The sequence below is a fragment of the Eulemur rufifrons genome, chromosome 6 (assembly GCF_041146395.1).
Source record: "Eulemur rufifrons isolate Redbay chromosome 6, OSU_ERuf_1, whole genome shotgun sequence".
NCBI lineage: Eukaryota > Metazoa > Chordata > Mammalia > Primates > Lemuridae > Eulemur > Eulemur rufifrons.
This window is the reverse complement of record NC_090988.1, coordinates 87921268-87933831: the sequence shown is the minus strand read 5'-3', so window position 1 is coordinate 87933831 and position 12564 is coordinate 87921268.

Sequence of the window (12564 nt, the reverse complement as noted above, 5' to 3'; positions counted from 1 at the left end):
GGCAGCAGCTGTGAGGCACTTTGCAGAGCCTGATCACCCTGTGATTACCTGGAAAACAGGGGAGCAGGTGTCAGCTGGCTCCTGTGGGTGTGGCTGCTCCCCTGCTGCCCCAACCTCTCCTGCTCAGCACCCGTCTGAGAGAGAAAAGGGAGTCCAACCCTCTGGGACACCTTGGAGAGAAAGCAGGAGTGAATATCGCCTTCCCAGAAAGAGACCCAAAGGGCCCTTGATTTTACCAGATTCCTTAACAGCCTCTCGAAAGTGAAGCTCTTTTTAATATATATGTGTATTTTTAAATGAAGCCCAGGAGAACAGCTTGGGGAGGAGGTGGTGGGGGACTTTTCTAGAAGTCCTCCCTCTCTGGCTCTCGGGTACTTCTTTACAATGAAGAGCCGGCCTCAGCCTCCCAAAGCACACAGTGTACAGGCCAGCCTCATGGGCCTCACGTCCAGGCTCAGGCTCCCAGGGTGGGCTGGGAGGCTTCCAGGAGGAGGTGGAGACCTGATTTGGGTGTTGAAGGATTTGCAGGAGCCCAAGAGTTAGGAGGGCATTTCAGGCAGGAGGAAGAGCTGGGCAGACACACAGAGGTGGGGAACCGGGGTTTCCGGAGAGAGGCAGCGCAGGAGGGGAGGGAGGAGGGGAGGAGGGAAGAAGGAGGGGTGGCAGGAGGAGCCTCCAACAAGGCTTCAGGACTTCTGGGTTCCAGGCCCGGCTCTGCCGCTGACCTGCTGGGCAATGTGGAGTGAAGGTTCTGCCCAGCCCGGGGCCTCAGTTTCCCTATCTGCAAAGCTGGTGGGAGAGGTTTGGACTGAGTGAAGCCTAAGCTCCCGCTGGTCTGAGGCTGACGTGGCTCTGACTCCCCGTCCGCCCCCCGTCCCCCCACAGCCCAGGCATCCTCCCTCCAGCTCCAGCTGCGGCCACAGGTGTCTGTCAGCCTCTCTCCTGTCCCCCTGCTTGCTGTGGGACCTGCTGGTCCCCCCTTACACCCACTCCTTCCTGGCTGCTGTTGCCATGGGCGGCTTGCAGGGTCTCCTGTCTCAGGAAGAGAGGACGTTGTGACTTAGCAGAGGGAAGGGGGCAGGTCTGGCCTCTGGCCACCCCCTCACCCGCCAGTGCCAGCGGCCCTCAGGCCATCTGTCCCTCAGGCCAGGTCCCAACAGAGAGGCCTTTCAGTGCTCAGCCGGCCCAGGCCCGAGCAGATGGCCCACCTGCCACCACCCCCCACTCCGAGGAGGCCCAGCCGGAAGCTGGGGGCGGCGGGGTCTGCCCTTCTTTTACAGAGCGGCCAGCGCTGGCTCCAAGTCCCTGTCCTGGGCTGCCCTCCCCACCCTCAATGCCCAGCCAGCCCCACCCAGACGATTTAGAGGGGTGCCGTCAGAGCCACCCTCTCAGACACCACCCAGGCCAGTGCCCTGAAATCACGCAGGTGGCATCAGCCACGGGCGGGCCGGGGGATGAGCCGAGAGGAGGACCCGCATCCCCGGCTCCTGGCGAGCGCTCGCTCGCTGCCCCAGGCTGCAGTGGGCAGCAGATCACTTGGGGGGGGGGGGCTACAGACAGGATCCCTGGGCTCCACCCCCAGATTCCGACCCAGGAGGTCTGAGGAGGGGCCGTGAACCTGTGTCTGTAACGAACTTCACAGCTGAGTCCCTGAAGCTCCCACGGCCACTGCCATCTGGCTGTCTACTCATTTCTAGCCCGAATGGCAGCTGAAGGTCTGTGACGTGGGAGGGACAGGAGCAATTATCCCCACTTAGCAGGTGAAGAAATTGAGGCCCTCAATTGCACACTATTTCATAAAGTAAATTTGATGCTATAAATTCTCGCCAGAGCCAGGCCTGGTACCCGATACTTCGGGCTCCTTAGTTAATGTCTTTTGGACATCGGTCCCCAGGGGAGAACCGGGGCCCCTAAACACTCCCCTCCAGCTCTCCCTGCACAGCTGCGACACCTAACGGCCCCACGCCCTGAAGACTGTGGTGTCTCCCCGCATCCCCAGTGAATCCTAAATAAAAATAACACTGAACTATAACCGTAAGGAAATAAAATAACCATAAGGAATAACTGTAAGGAAATCCCATGGTGACAACAGTACTTTAATGTGTTTTTTTAATATAAATGAGTATTAAATTGTTTAAAAACATCTCCCCTATTTTATTGGTGGCCCTGCTTCTGTGACCCCCAGAGCAAAAGAGCAGCTTCCTAGGAGACGGCCCTTGGTCCCCCGTGGCCCATCCAGTGTGGGTTGTGGGTGAGGAGCGTGTTGGCCCCGAGAGCTGCCCCCTCCCACCCTCGGGCTGGTCCCCCCGCCCCCCGGAGCTGGAATGCACTCGCCAGGCGAGCCTGGCATCTCAGCCGTGCCCTGGCAAGGCGGACGCTCATTGCTGGGGATTTCAAATGTAAGCCTCTTGTCTCCTTGACGACCTGGCTTCCCTTCCTGTCGGGGCATCTTCCAGGAAAAGCCCAGGCTTCCTCCTCAACCCTCTGGGGAAGAGGCCCCGCTCTAACCCTCCTCAGAGGAGACAGAGACAGAAGGGAAGGGCAGCACACCAGGAATGCAGCCCAGAAGCTGCCCCCCACCCCCGGGACCCTTGGTGTTAGGTAATTCTAGAGCACGGAGAAGCCAGGAGGGGCTGCAGGGGCTAAGAAAGTCCTGCTGTGTGTCCTTGACTAAGCCATTTAACCTCTCTTAACCTTACTAAGGTAAAACAGGGCCTATACTCTAATCCTACTTTCCAGGATTATTCCAAGAATGGGAGGAAATAGCGAACACATAAGCCCGGTTCACAGGGAGCATTCAACACACTGTACTCATTGTCCCTCTGAGCTTGCGTGACATCATGAGAAAGAGCCCTGGAGCAGGAGTCAGGGCACCTGCATTCTAACTTAGGCTCTGCCATGAATGAGCTGGCAACTCGGAGCAATTTCCAAAGCCCTTCAAGCCTCAGTTTCCCCATCTGTAAAATAAGAATGTTGAACCAGGTGATGTCTCTAGTCTTCCAGAGCTGACTTTCCATCACTCCAACACTTCCCACAGCTCCCATTCATCCTTCCCAGCTCAGTCAGACGCCATGATCTCTAGGAACCCTTCTGCAAGACCCCCGAAGCAGTGAGCCTCACTGGGCAGCTGCCTGGCACTGCATTTCTTCCCTGGACCCTGTGCAGGAAGAACGTGTCACCTGCTGATGCCCACACCTGCTGTGTGGGCCACCTTAACCTCTGATTTCCAGCCTCAGGGGAAATCATGGGACTAAGGCAACACTGGGTCAGTTCCTTGGGGCTGATATTATTCCTTCCATTTTACAGATGGAGACGCTGAGGTCCTAGGCATTAGACAACCCATGTGACACAGCTCAGGGAGCCTGGGAGTCCCAGAGCCTCAGCCCGAATTTCTGCAGTGACTCAGGGCTTAGACAATCATTACAGCAGCGATTACTCCTTAAATTGGTTATTTTTCACTGTTGACGCTGCTGTGTGGGCCTCTTTCTCTTTTTCTTTTCAGTTTGCGTTCACAGGCTGGGGGAGGGGGAATTACGTGTGAGGGAAAGCAGAAGGAAGAGAAAGAAAAAGAGGGGGCGGGAGGGCCGGACAGAGGAGAGAGGCCGGGTAGCTGTGGGATTTCTCACCATCTGCGAGGTCACCCTGGCCCCCTGGCGAGGGCGGGGATGTGGGAGTGGGGCAGGGAGGTGACAGCAGGTGGTGGGGGGATGTTTCGGAGGTTAGCTGCACCCACTGGCAGTTCTGATCAGCTTCTTGGACTCCGGGACCAGTGCCTGGGCCGGGCGAGCTGTGTATGAGGTGGGGGGAGGGGGCAGCCACCTCCACTCTCACCATCTCCCCTCTGCCTTCCCTCCTCCTGTGTTGTTCAGACACCTGCCATGTGCTCAGCACTGCGCTAGGCACAAAAACACAGCAGGGAACAGATACCGTCCCATCCTAAAGTAGCTGGCTGCCAGCCCTGGCCACTCAGAAGCAAGCTGTCAAATCCACTCCCGGGCCTGGAGGGAGCTGCTGGGGTCAGCTCTGGGGGGGTCTTTGGGACCCAGAGATGGGCTAGAGTATGGGGGGGAATGAGGAAAGGTTTCCAGAGGAAATAATATCTAAGCTGAGATAAGAGAAGCATGAGCAAGAGCTGGCAGATGAAGACTGGGGTACCATGGGGAAGAAAGTCCCAGCAGAGAGAATAGGTGGGACAAGGACAAGGTCCCAACACAGGACAGAGTGAGGCACGAGAGAGGAACTGGGAGTAGCATCTGCTCAGACGTCTATCCGCACAGATTATGAGTATCTCTGATGCAAAACTGAGGTGCTACTCACCACTCCTTTTATATGTATGTATCTAAATAAGTGCACTGGTTCCTTCATTCGTTTTAGCTGGAACAATTTAAGCTCATTACAAATCTTGTAGAATGAAGTGGCAGATCCATGATGGCCTGTACCCTTGGGCTGCCATGTACTGCTGCACAGGCTATGCACTGCACCACGCATCTGCCACAGGAGTAGCACCCTGTGGCCCTGCTCTCCACTGTCATTTATTAGTAGTAATCATTCTCTCTCTGCTTACATAACATGTACAGGGTAAGGTGCTGGGAATACAGTGATGACTGAGACAAAGTCTCTATCTTCAAAGAGGGTACATTCTAGAGAGGCAGGTAAAAGAAAGAGGTAAATTTAAAAATTTAAAGGTAATCTTAGATGGTGACACGTGCTATAAGGTCAGTGAAGCAGTTGAGTGACAGGGACCTACTATGATTTGGTGGTCTGGGAAGGCCTCTCTGCCAAAATGACCTTTCAGGTGAGACCAGTGGCGAGAGGGAAACAGCCATGTGAAGGCCTGAGTGGAAGAGCATTACTAGCAGAGGGAACAGCATATGCAAAGGGCCCAAGGTAGAAACAAGTTCAGTGGAGACAAGAAACAGGAAGGTGGCTTTGGTGTGGCTTCAGCAGAGGGCATGAGAGGAGGGAAGCAGAGCACGCAGGGACCAGAGCACATCGAGCCAGGTTGGCTACAGCGACAAGTCTGGGTTTTATGCTAAGTAAGAGTGGGGCCATGTTGCATAATCTCTGATTTGCTTCTTAAAACTCTCTTGGTGGAAAGCGGCTTGAGGGCCAGTTAGGAGGAGGACGGCAGTCCTGCTGACAGATGGCAGGGTGCACGGCAGCAGTTAAGTTGGAGAGGGACAAAAAGGGCAAAATAGAGTTGGGTGTTTTTATTGCTCTGAATCATAAAAAATAACATATTATTATTCATGAGCACAAAGCACTTTCGCAGGCACTTTTCTCACCTGGTGAAACAGACAGGGCATTAGTAACAGCCCCATTTTCAGCTGTGTAAACTGAAGCGCCGAGAGGTGAGGAGTCCCGCTCAAGTTCTGCCAACCCCGGGGAGACACGCAGGGACTCCCTCCCTACCTCAGTAACCCCGCTGACACCCGCTCCCTTGCTGGGCCTGGACGGTTGACCCAGGAGGCCCCAGAAGTCCTTCCTCACTCCAGGACTGTGGAGCTGCCAGGCAGAGTGGGCTTCTGTTTACTGCCTCGGGCTGAAAACAGGTATTAGCAATTGGCAAAACACAGGGAAGTTGCAGCGGAACATGCTCGATTGGCAAATGCATGCTGTGCCCTTCTCGTAATACAAGGAAATAAAACAATAATTTATTTATACTCAGAAACCAGAACACTTCCTTCTGCCAGGTCCCCCTGCCTCCCCCTGCTCCGCTCCACCACCGGAGTGTCCCAGGGGCCTGTACCCTTGGGGGAGAGAACTGAAGGGCAGGAGAGCTGCCCTGGGAGCTTTCGAATGGGCGGGGCATAAACATTATTGAGCACCTACTGTATGCTGGTCCTTAACTACTTTTCATCGAAGTAACAAAACAATCTTGTGAAAGGAAGACTAGAAACACAGGTGACAGAGAGACCAGTTGGAATCTAGGCTCTGTGACTTGGATTCAGCTGGTGACTCCGGAGAGTCACTTCTCTATGAAATGGAGATAATACTAGTAGCTACCTCCGCAGGGCGGATGTGCAGGGTCCCAGAAGTACCCAGCGCAGGTGCTTGGCGCAGTGCCCAGCATATAGTCAGCGTTCAGTAAACACTAACTAGCCTCATGGGACTGGGGCTGCCGTTAGCCCTTTTGTACCCATTGGGAAACAGAGGCCCAAGGAGCCAACAAAAGTTGCCCAAGGCCACACAGCTAGGAGTTGGCATGGTCAGAGGTACGTTGGTGCAGCTCTGAGGCCAGGTTCTGAAGATTGTCACCAAGCATTAAATCCACCTGAGGGTTGAAGCCTTCACCTGAAATTCTCCCAGCGCTGTGTGCCGGGCTCTGTGCTGAGGGCGGGGTGGCTGGGTGAAAACGTTAGACGAGGAGCCATCATCCCAGAGTGCATGGGCTAATAGGAGCAGACAGGTGACAACAGCTACTGTGATACAGTGTGGCAGGTGCTGTCACCAGGTGCCCCAGAGCTGGAAGAGGCAGCCTGGAAGGCTTCCTAGTGTGCAGGGGGTGGGGGTGGGGGACAGCGGGGAAGGATGCTCAGAGGTGAGCCTGCCTGGTGGACAGAAGAGCAATCCTGGCACAGGGCTCAGCCTGAGCAAAGGCCAGGGGGGTTGAAGCACCAAGAATGTTTGGAGAAACTGAGGCAAAAACGGATTCCCATGGTCATTATAAAGACCCCCCCATTGTGGGGTCCAAGGGGAAAAAACGTGGGCTTTGCAGTTGACAAATTTGGAGATTACAAATCTTGATGCATGAAGCCAGCCCTTTCTGGGCCTTAGTTCCCCATCTGAAAAATGGGCCACCTCGCAGAGGATGCCAGGAGTTTGAAATGCACACTGAGTGAAGTCTCACCAAACGTTGGTCTTATTCTCGCTATCCCCCAACTCAGGGTGAGGGTGGGGCGAGGAGGGGCGGTGTCGAGTTGGGGAGGGAAGCCCTGGCTCAGCCTTGGGGTCCTCGGGGACTGGGGTTCTGCCTCCGGAGCTCCCTTTGTCCTGGGCGGAGGACCGCACCCCAGCCACGCTAGGGTTAACCCGCCTCGCGGCTGCGGCCCCGGGCGGGGGTGGAGGGGGGGCGGGAAATGCGCGGGTGAAGCCGGGTGAGGACTCTTGGGCAGGTGCTCGCTCCACCCGGCGCCCGGAGCTCCGGAGTCCCCAGCCCCGGAGCGCAGCCTCCCCTCCAGCCAAGCTCCCAGCCCCGCCGGCGCGTCCAGCCCTCCGCTCCTCCTCGGAGCAATTATATAACAGCGCCTCGGTGCGCGGCGAGAGATCGCCTTTGTTATTGGGATCCGCCCCGGCAGCGGCCCGCCAGTATTAATAAATCGATCGCTGGACATGCCAGGCTGGGCTTTATTTATGTAGATTTGGGTTGGGGCGCTGGGAGGGAACCGTAAGCACGGACGACCCCTCCCCCAGGAGGGAGGTGGAATCCCTCCCCCGCCCCACAACCCCTCTTCTCAGAGCTCCACCCCCACCCACCTTGCTCCGCACCCTGGTCCCGAAAACCGAAACAAAAATGTTCCAGAACCCAAAACTGTGGGTTCCAGGCCCATGGCTTCCACTTCCCCGATGGCTGATATCTGGCAGAGGGGGACTCATTAGCTTACCTGGAAAATGGGCTGAATAATACCAAAGGGTCCATTTAAATGAGATAATCTAAGAATCTGCTTTGCAAACTCAAAGCAATGGCTCTCAAACTTTAGCTTGTACCAGAATCGCCCGGAGGGCTTGTTAGAATGCAGCCTTTGGGACTCTCCTGCAGGGTTTCTGGTTCTGTTACCTGAGATGGGACTGAGAATTTGCATTTCTAACATGTCCCCTGCCTCCAAGTACTGCTTGGAGACCCACACTACTCCTAAGTAATTTATAAACTAGAATCTGTTTGGCAGGTGTTCTCATGAGCCGGCAGGTGACTTCCTGCCCCCAGACGTGGATGAGTGTGTGGGGCTAGGAGGGGCCCCGCCTTCCAGGAGGATTAAATAGCGCCGTCCTGGTCAGCAGCACAGCCAGAGCCATCTCTGCCAGGTTCCATTCATGACATCACTGCTTTCTAGGGTGTGACCTTGGGCAAGTTATGTAACTCAGTGGGCCTCAGTTTCCCTATGTATAAAATGGGGCAAATAATGATACCAACGTCCTAAGATTTGTTAGGATTAAATACACGTAACACTCCTAGACCAGGGTCTGGCACACAGTAAGGGCTTGGAATGCCCTCTTGACATAATAATGACCCCCCTGGCTGCGCTACCCGAGTGGTCCAACAGCCTCTTGGGCAGGAGGCTGCGGTAGCCACAGCCCTAGCTGGCAGCCCAGGGTCCAAGACAATGATGTCACGGTCCAGAGTGGCTGCTGTGGGCTCTCGCTGTGAAGGGGTCTTGGGGTCACCCAAGCTGAGGGTCCAAACTCTGCTGCCCTCCTTCCCCCACAGCAACTCTTTTCTCGTCTAGCTTGGCACTTCCAGAGAATCTGGACCCAGGCTGAAGCTCTTACGTGGCGTGCAGAAGTGTCAGCTGTGCCCACAAGGGACCGTCCATATTCCATCCTCCCTGAGTTTTGGAAGCTGCCTCTTCAGCACCGCCACAGAGCAACAGGTGTCCTAGGCCTAGGATACAAGGTCCCCAGGCCTCTCCCCAACTCTCGCAGCTGGTGGAGGGTGGCTTTCCTCCAGACAGTCACATGCACCCTTCCACCCCCACTCACTGCCATTTCCACACGTTCATTCACTCGCTGAGTCAATGAACATTTAGTGAGCACGTCCTGTGAGCCAGGCCCTGAGCTCAGGGCTCACATATGCAGTCTCACCCCATTCCCCAAGGACCCTGTGCATCCTCATGATTTTCTTTTTCCCACTTGACAGATGAACAAACTGAGGGTCAGAGAGGCTGAGTAACTTGCCTAAGACCATAGAGCTAGTTGGCAGAGGCCTGGGGCCTTGAACCTAAATCCAGGATGGTCTAACTCCTACTCTTATCTGCCCCCCTGAGCCTCCCAGGACAGGAAGCAGGAAAGGGCTGGCCGAGGTCTTCTGTTCCTTCCCTGAGCTGTCACAGTCTTCCTTTGGGGAGGCCGAGGCTCGTTGCTCCCGCCCCCATCCCGATCAGTTCTGTCTCCCGCAGGTAAGAAACTGCTTGACATTTCATGGTCCTGGAGCAACAACAGCGTGGAAGGATGACTCACAGGAGGGAGGGCGGCCGCGGGAGGCGGGGAGGCGGGGAGGCGGGGAGACCTGCTCAGGCTCCCGAGCTGGAGGAGGGCGGGTTGTGCTGGGGAGGCCCTCCTGGGGGATCCTGAGCTCCCAGCTGCTTCCCCAGTCCTCAAGGCTGTGCTCAGTCTGGGACCACCAGGGGTGGAGAGGAGAGCCCCAGGGGTCTGCTCACCAGGCAGGTTCACAGAGAAGGAAGCTCTGGAGGAAGTGAGGGGAAACCAGGAGGGGCACAGGAAGGCCGTAGGAGAGCCCAGGTCCTCTGCCTCACTCCCTGTGTCCTGCAGCGGAGACCCCTTCTGCTGGGCCACAATGGCGCTCCTTGTGGCAGCCCCAACTAACCCTGGCTTTGACAACTCTCTCCCCAGAGCAACCCTTTACAGTTTACAAAACAGCAGCACTCCCAGGCCCTTCTTCTGAGCTGCCTAATAATAACCTCAGCAACAAGAACTTACAATGTGCCTGCTCCATGCTAAGGGCTTAACATGCATCCTCTCTGTTAAACTTCCATTAGCCTCTATAAGGTGGGCCCTATCATCATCTCCATTTTACAGATGAGGAAACTGAGGTTTAGAGAAGTGAAATCACTGATCTATGGTCCCATAACCAGGATTGGAACCCAGGTCTGTCATCTCCAAAATCCCTGGGCTCAGCCACAATAGGCCTCTGACCACATCATCTTCCTCTACACACCTCCCCCCTACCCCCAGAGAGGGGGGTCACTGCTGAGACCTCTACCCCCAGGCCTAGCCCCGAAGACTAGGCCCGACCCCACTCCCCCAGCCTTCTCCTCCACTGCCGGGTGCTAACAGGAGTCTAGCTGCAAGCATCTCTGAAATCCAATCACTTCCTCATTCTTCCTCAGGGATTCACAATCCACAGGTGATTTCTGGCCACAGACACTGGCAGTCCCCGTGCCCACCCCACCTTCACACACCCACCTGCACGGGCACAAACACAGACACATGGGCACTCTGTACACACTCACTCACACCCGGGCACAAAGGAGGTGTACCGCCCGTGCTGAGGGTGGCGGGGCAGATGGAGCCCCAGCTGCTCTCGGGCTCCTGCGGGAGTCTGGAGGGAGTGACACCCTCCTGGCATCTCCAGCTCTGCCCCCCCCCCCCACCATCCCGGGGTCTTGAGAGGAACACTTCACCATGGTAAGAATAATGATTGTAACAGAAATCAGCATTTCCAGCTTGCAAACCTTTTTCATCAAATCACCTCACTTGACTCTCACAAGCTCTGAGAGGCAGATATTTTTATATCTCCATTTCTCACACGCAGCAGAGGGTCACGTAACTGGTTAGGAGCAGAGCCGGGGTCCTAACGGCCTCCTGTCGTCCTCACCGCAATGTTCCCTGTGCCACGAGCCTGTTGTTGCCAGGCATCGGGGTGCAGTTTATGAATGTCAGTTTTAATCCTCCCAACAGCTCAGCAAGGTGAGTTTCTTTGTGCCCAATGTAAAGATAAGATAACTCAAAGACGCTAGGGGCAGAATGGCAGCCCGAGGAGTGTTTCTGAACCGGACACACTTCTCTCTGGGAAAGTGCATAGAAGGAAGGGAATAGGAACCTCCAGTGGGTGCTTCAGGGCCCCGAACATTTTGCCTGTTATTCTGAGCTGTTTGTGCTGCTGCTGTTGGCTGCATCTCGCTCCTGGGGGCTATGAGCCCTCCAGGGACAGGGACAGTGTCCTGTTCACCCCTGGGGCCTCAGCACCCAGCACCCTGCCTGGCACACAGGAAGGGCCCAGTCACGATCACATCGTTCTCAAAGGATGGTGGGGCAGCCGTGGCCCAGCCCGTGCTCCCAGCCTCCACCGCATCCGGCTGATAAGCTGGGAAACTGAGAGAATGCAGAATCAGCACAGCCAGAGCTCAAAGGTTATCCACACCAAGAACCACCTAAGGTGTGAATCCCTCCTCTGGTGTCCTCATCAACCCTTCCCTGGCTTCTGCTCCCTTCCCTCCCTTGCATGCTGCTGGCGACAGGGCCCTCATTACTCCAAAGGCAGCCTCTTCCATACTGATCTTGGAGTCATCGTTACAGAGGCCTTCCTGCTGATGTAAGGTCGAGCTCTCTGGTGTCACCCACACAGATCGACCCTGCTTCTCGTCTTTAGGGTCACACCAAGTGGAGCACTGGGAGGTATCTCCAAGTCAGGGAGGACACTGTACACCATCGAGGCTGGGGCCCTCCCTTCAGCAACCCGGAGTCCTGCATGCTGCAAAGGCAGAAGAGGGTGCAACAAATGAATTCATCAGCCCGGCGTGACCCAGCTCTGTTAAAACTGAGAGTCTGAGTTGTTGCAGAGACCACTTAGAGCCCCAAGTCCAGTGGCTCTTGGGTTTGTGCTTCATTCAGCACACCTAAATGCAGTGCTGATCTGGAGTCACATACTTTGATTGATTGATTGATTCATTCATTTATTATTGGCTTTCACCGATCAGGTGTTTGAGAGCAGCATTGGTGGCACTGCGGGATCAGAGTTAGGTTACCTTGGTAATCGGGACAGCTACCAGTCGCTGAGGGCTCACCATGAGCTAGGCACTGTTCTGTTTACCCCCTTGCAAAGGGCACAGCCGCTCCGGCCCAGGCCCAGCTCTGGTGAGGGCAGTGGGAGTCTGCTGGCATAGTCAGAGCTCAGGAAGTGCAGAGGTGCCTGCCACTATTAAGTCTAAATCTCTACAGCCCTTTGTCACTCTAAGTGATTAGCTTGCCCAAGGCCACATAGTCACTAAAAGGCGGAGCCAGAATTTGAATCCAGACAAAGTGGTTCCAGAGCCTGCTTAACCCTTAAGGAACTGGTGCAGAAAGAAGTCAGACCTGGAGTCAGTATGACCACCTGGCTATATTCCTGGGGCAGCCTCTCTCTGTCTTATTTACTTGTGAAACAGAGCTTCCTGTCCCCTCAGCCCCCCACCTCACTTCCAAGCGGGCAGTGACTATCAGACCAGATGAAGAGACTCAGACATTCTCTAAGGAGAGCACAGGGTACTGAGACTTGGGGTGGGAGAGCACCTTATCCCCCCACCATAAGGGCGTGAAGGAGCCCAGAATCGTGTGTGTGTGTGTGTGTGTGTGTGTGTGTGTTTGTAGAAGCCTGGTACTTTTAGGTTGACAGGCCACTGCACAGCCTCCAGAACCCTTAAACCCCATCTCCACCTTCTGTCCCCACAGGGTGTGAGAGATAAAAGGTCTGACAACTGTACCCCCCACAAGCATCCTAGAGCTCCAGATAAGATCCTTGTCCCCTGACAGTGCAACTTACAGCAGCATGGCTGAAGCTGCATTGTAGGGTGGAGTATGTTGGCCGGGTCATGTTATTTGGCCAAGTCACACCAAGCCTGGGCCCTAGGT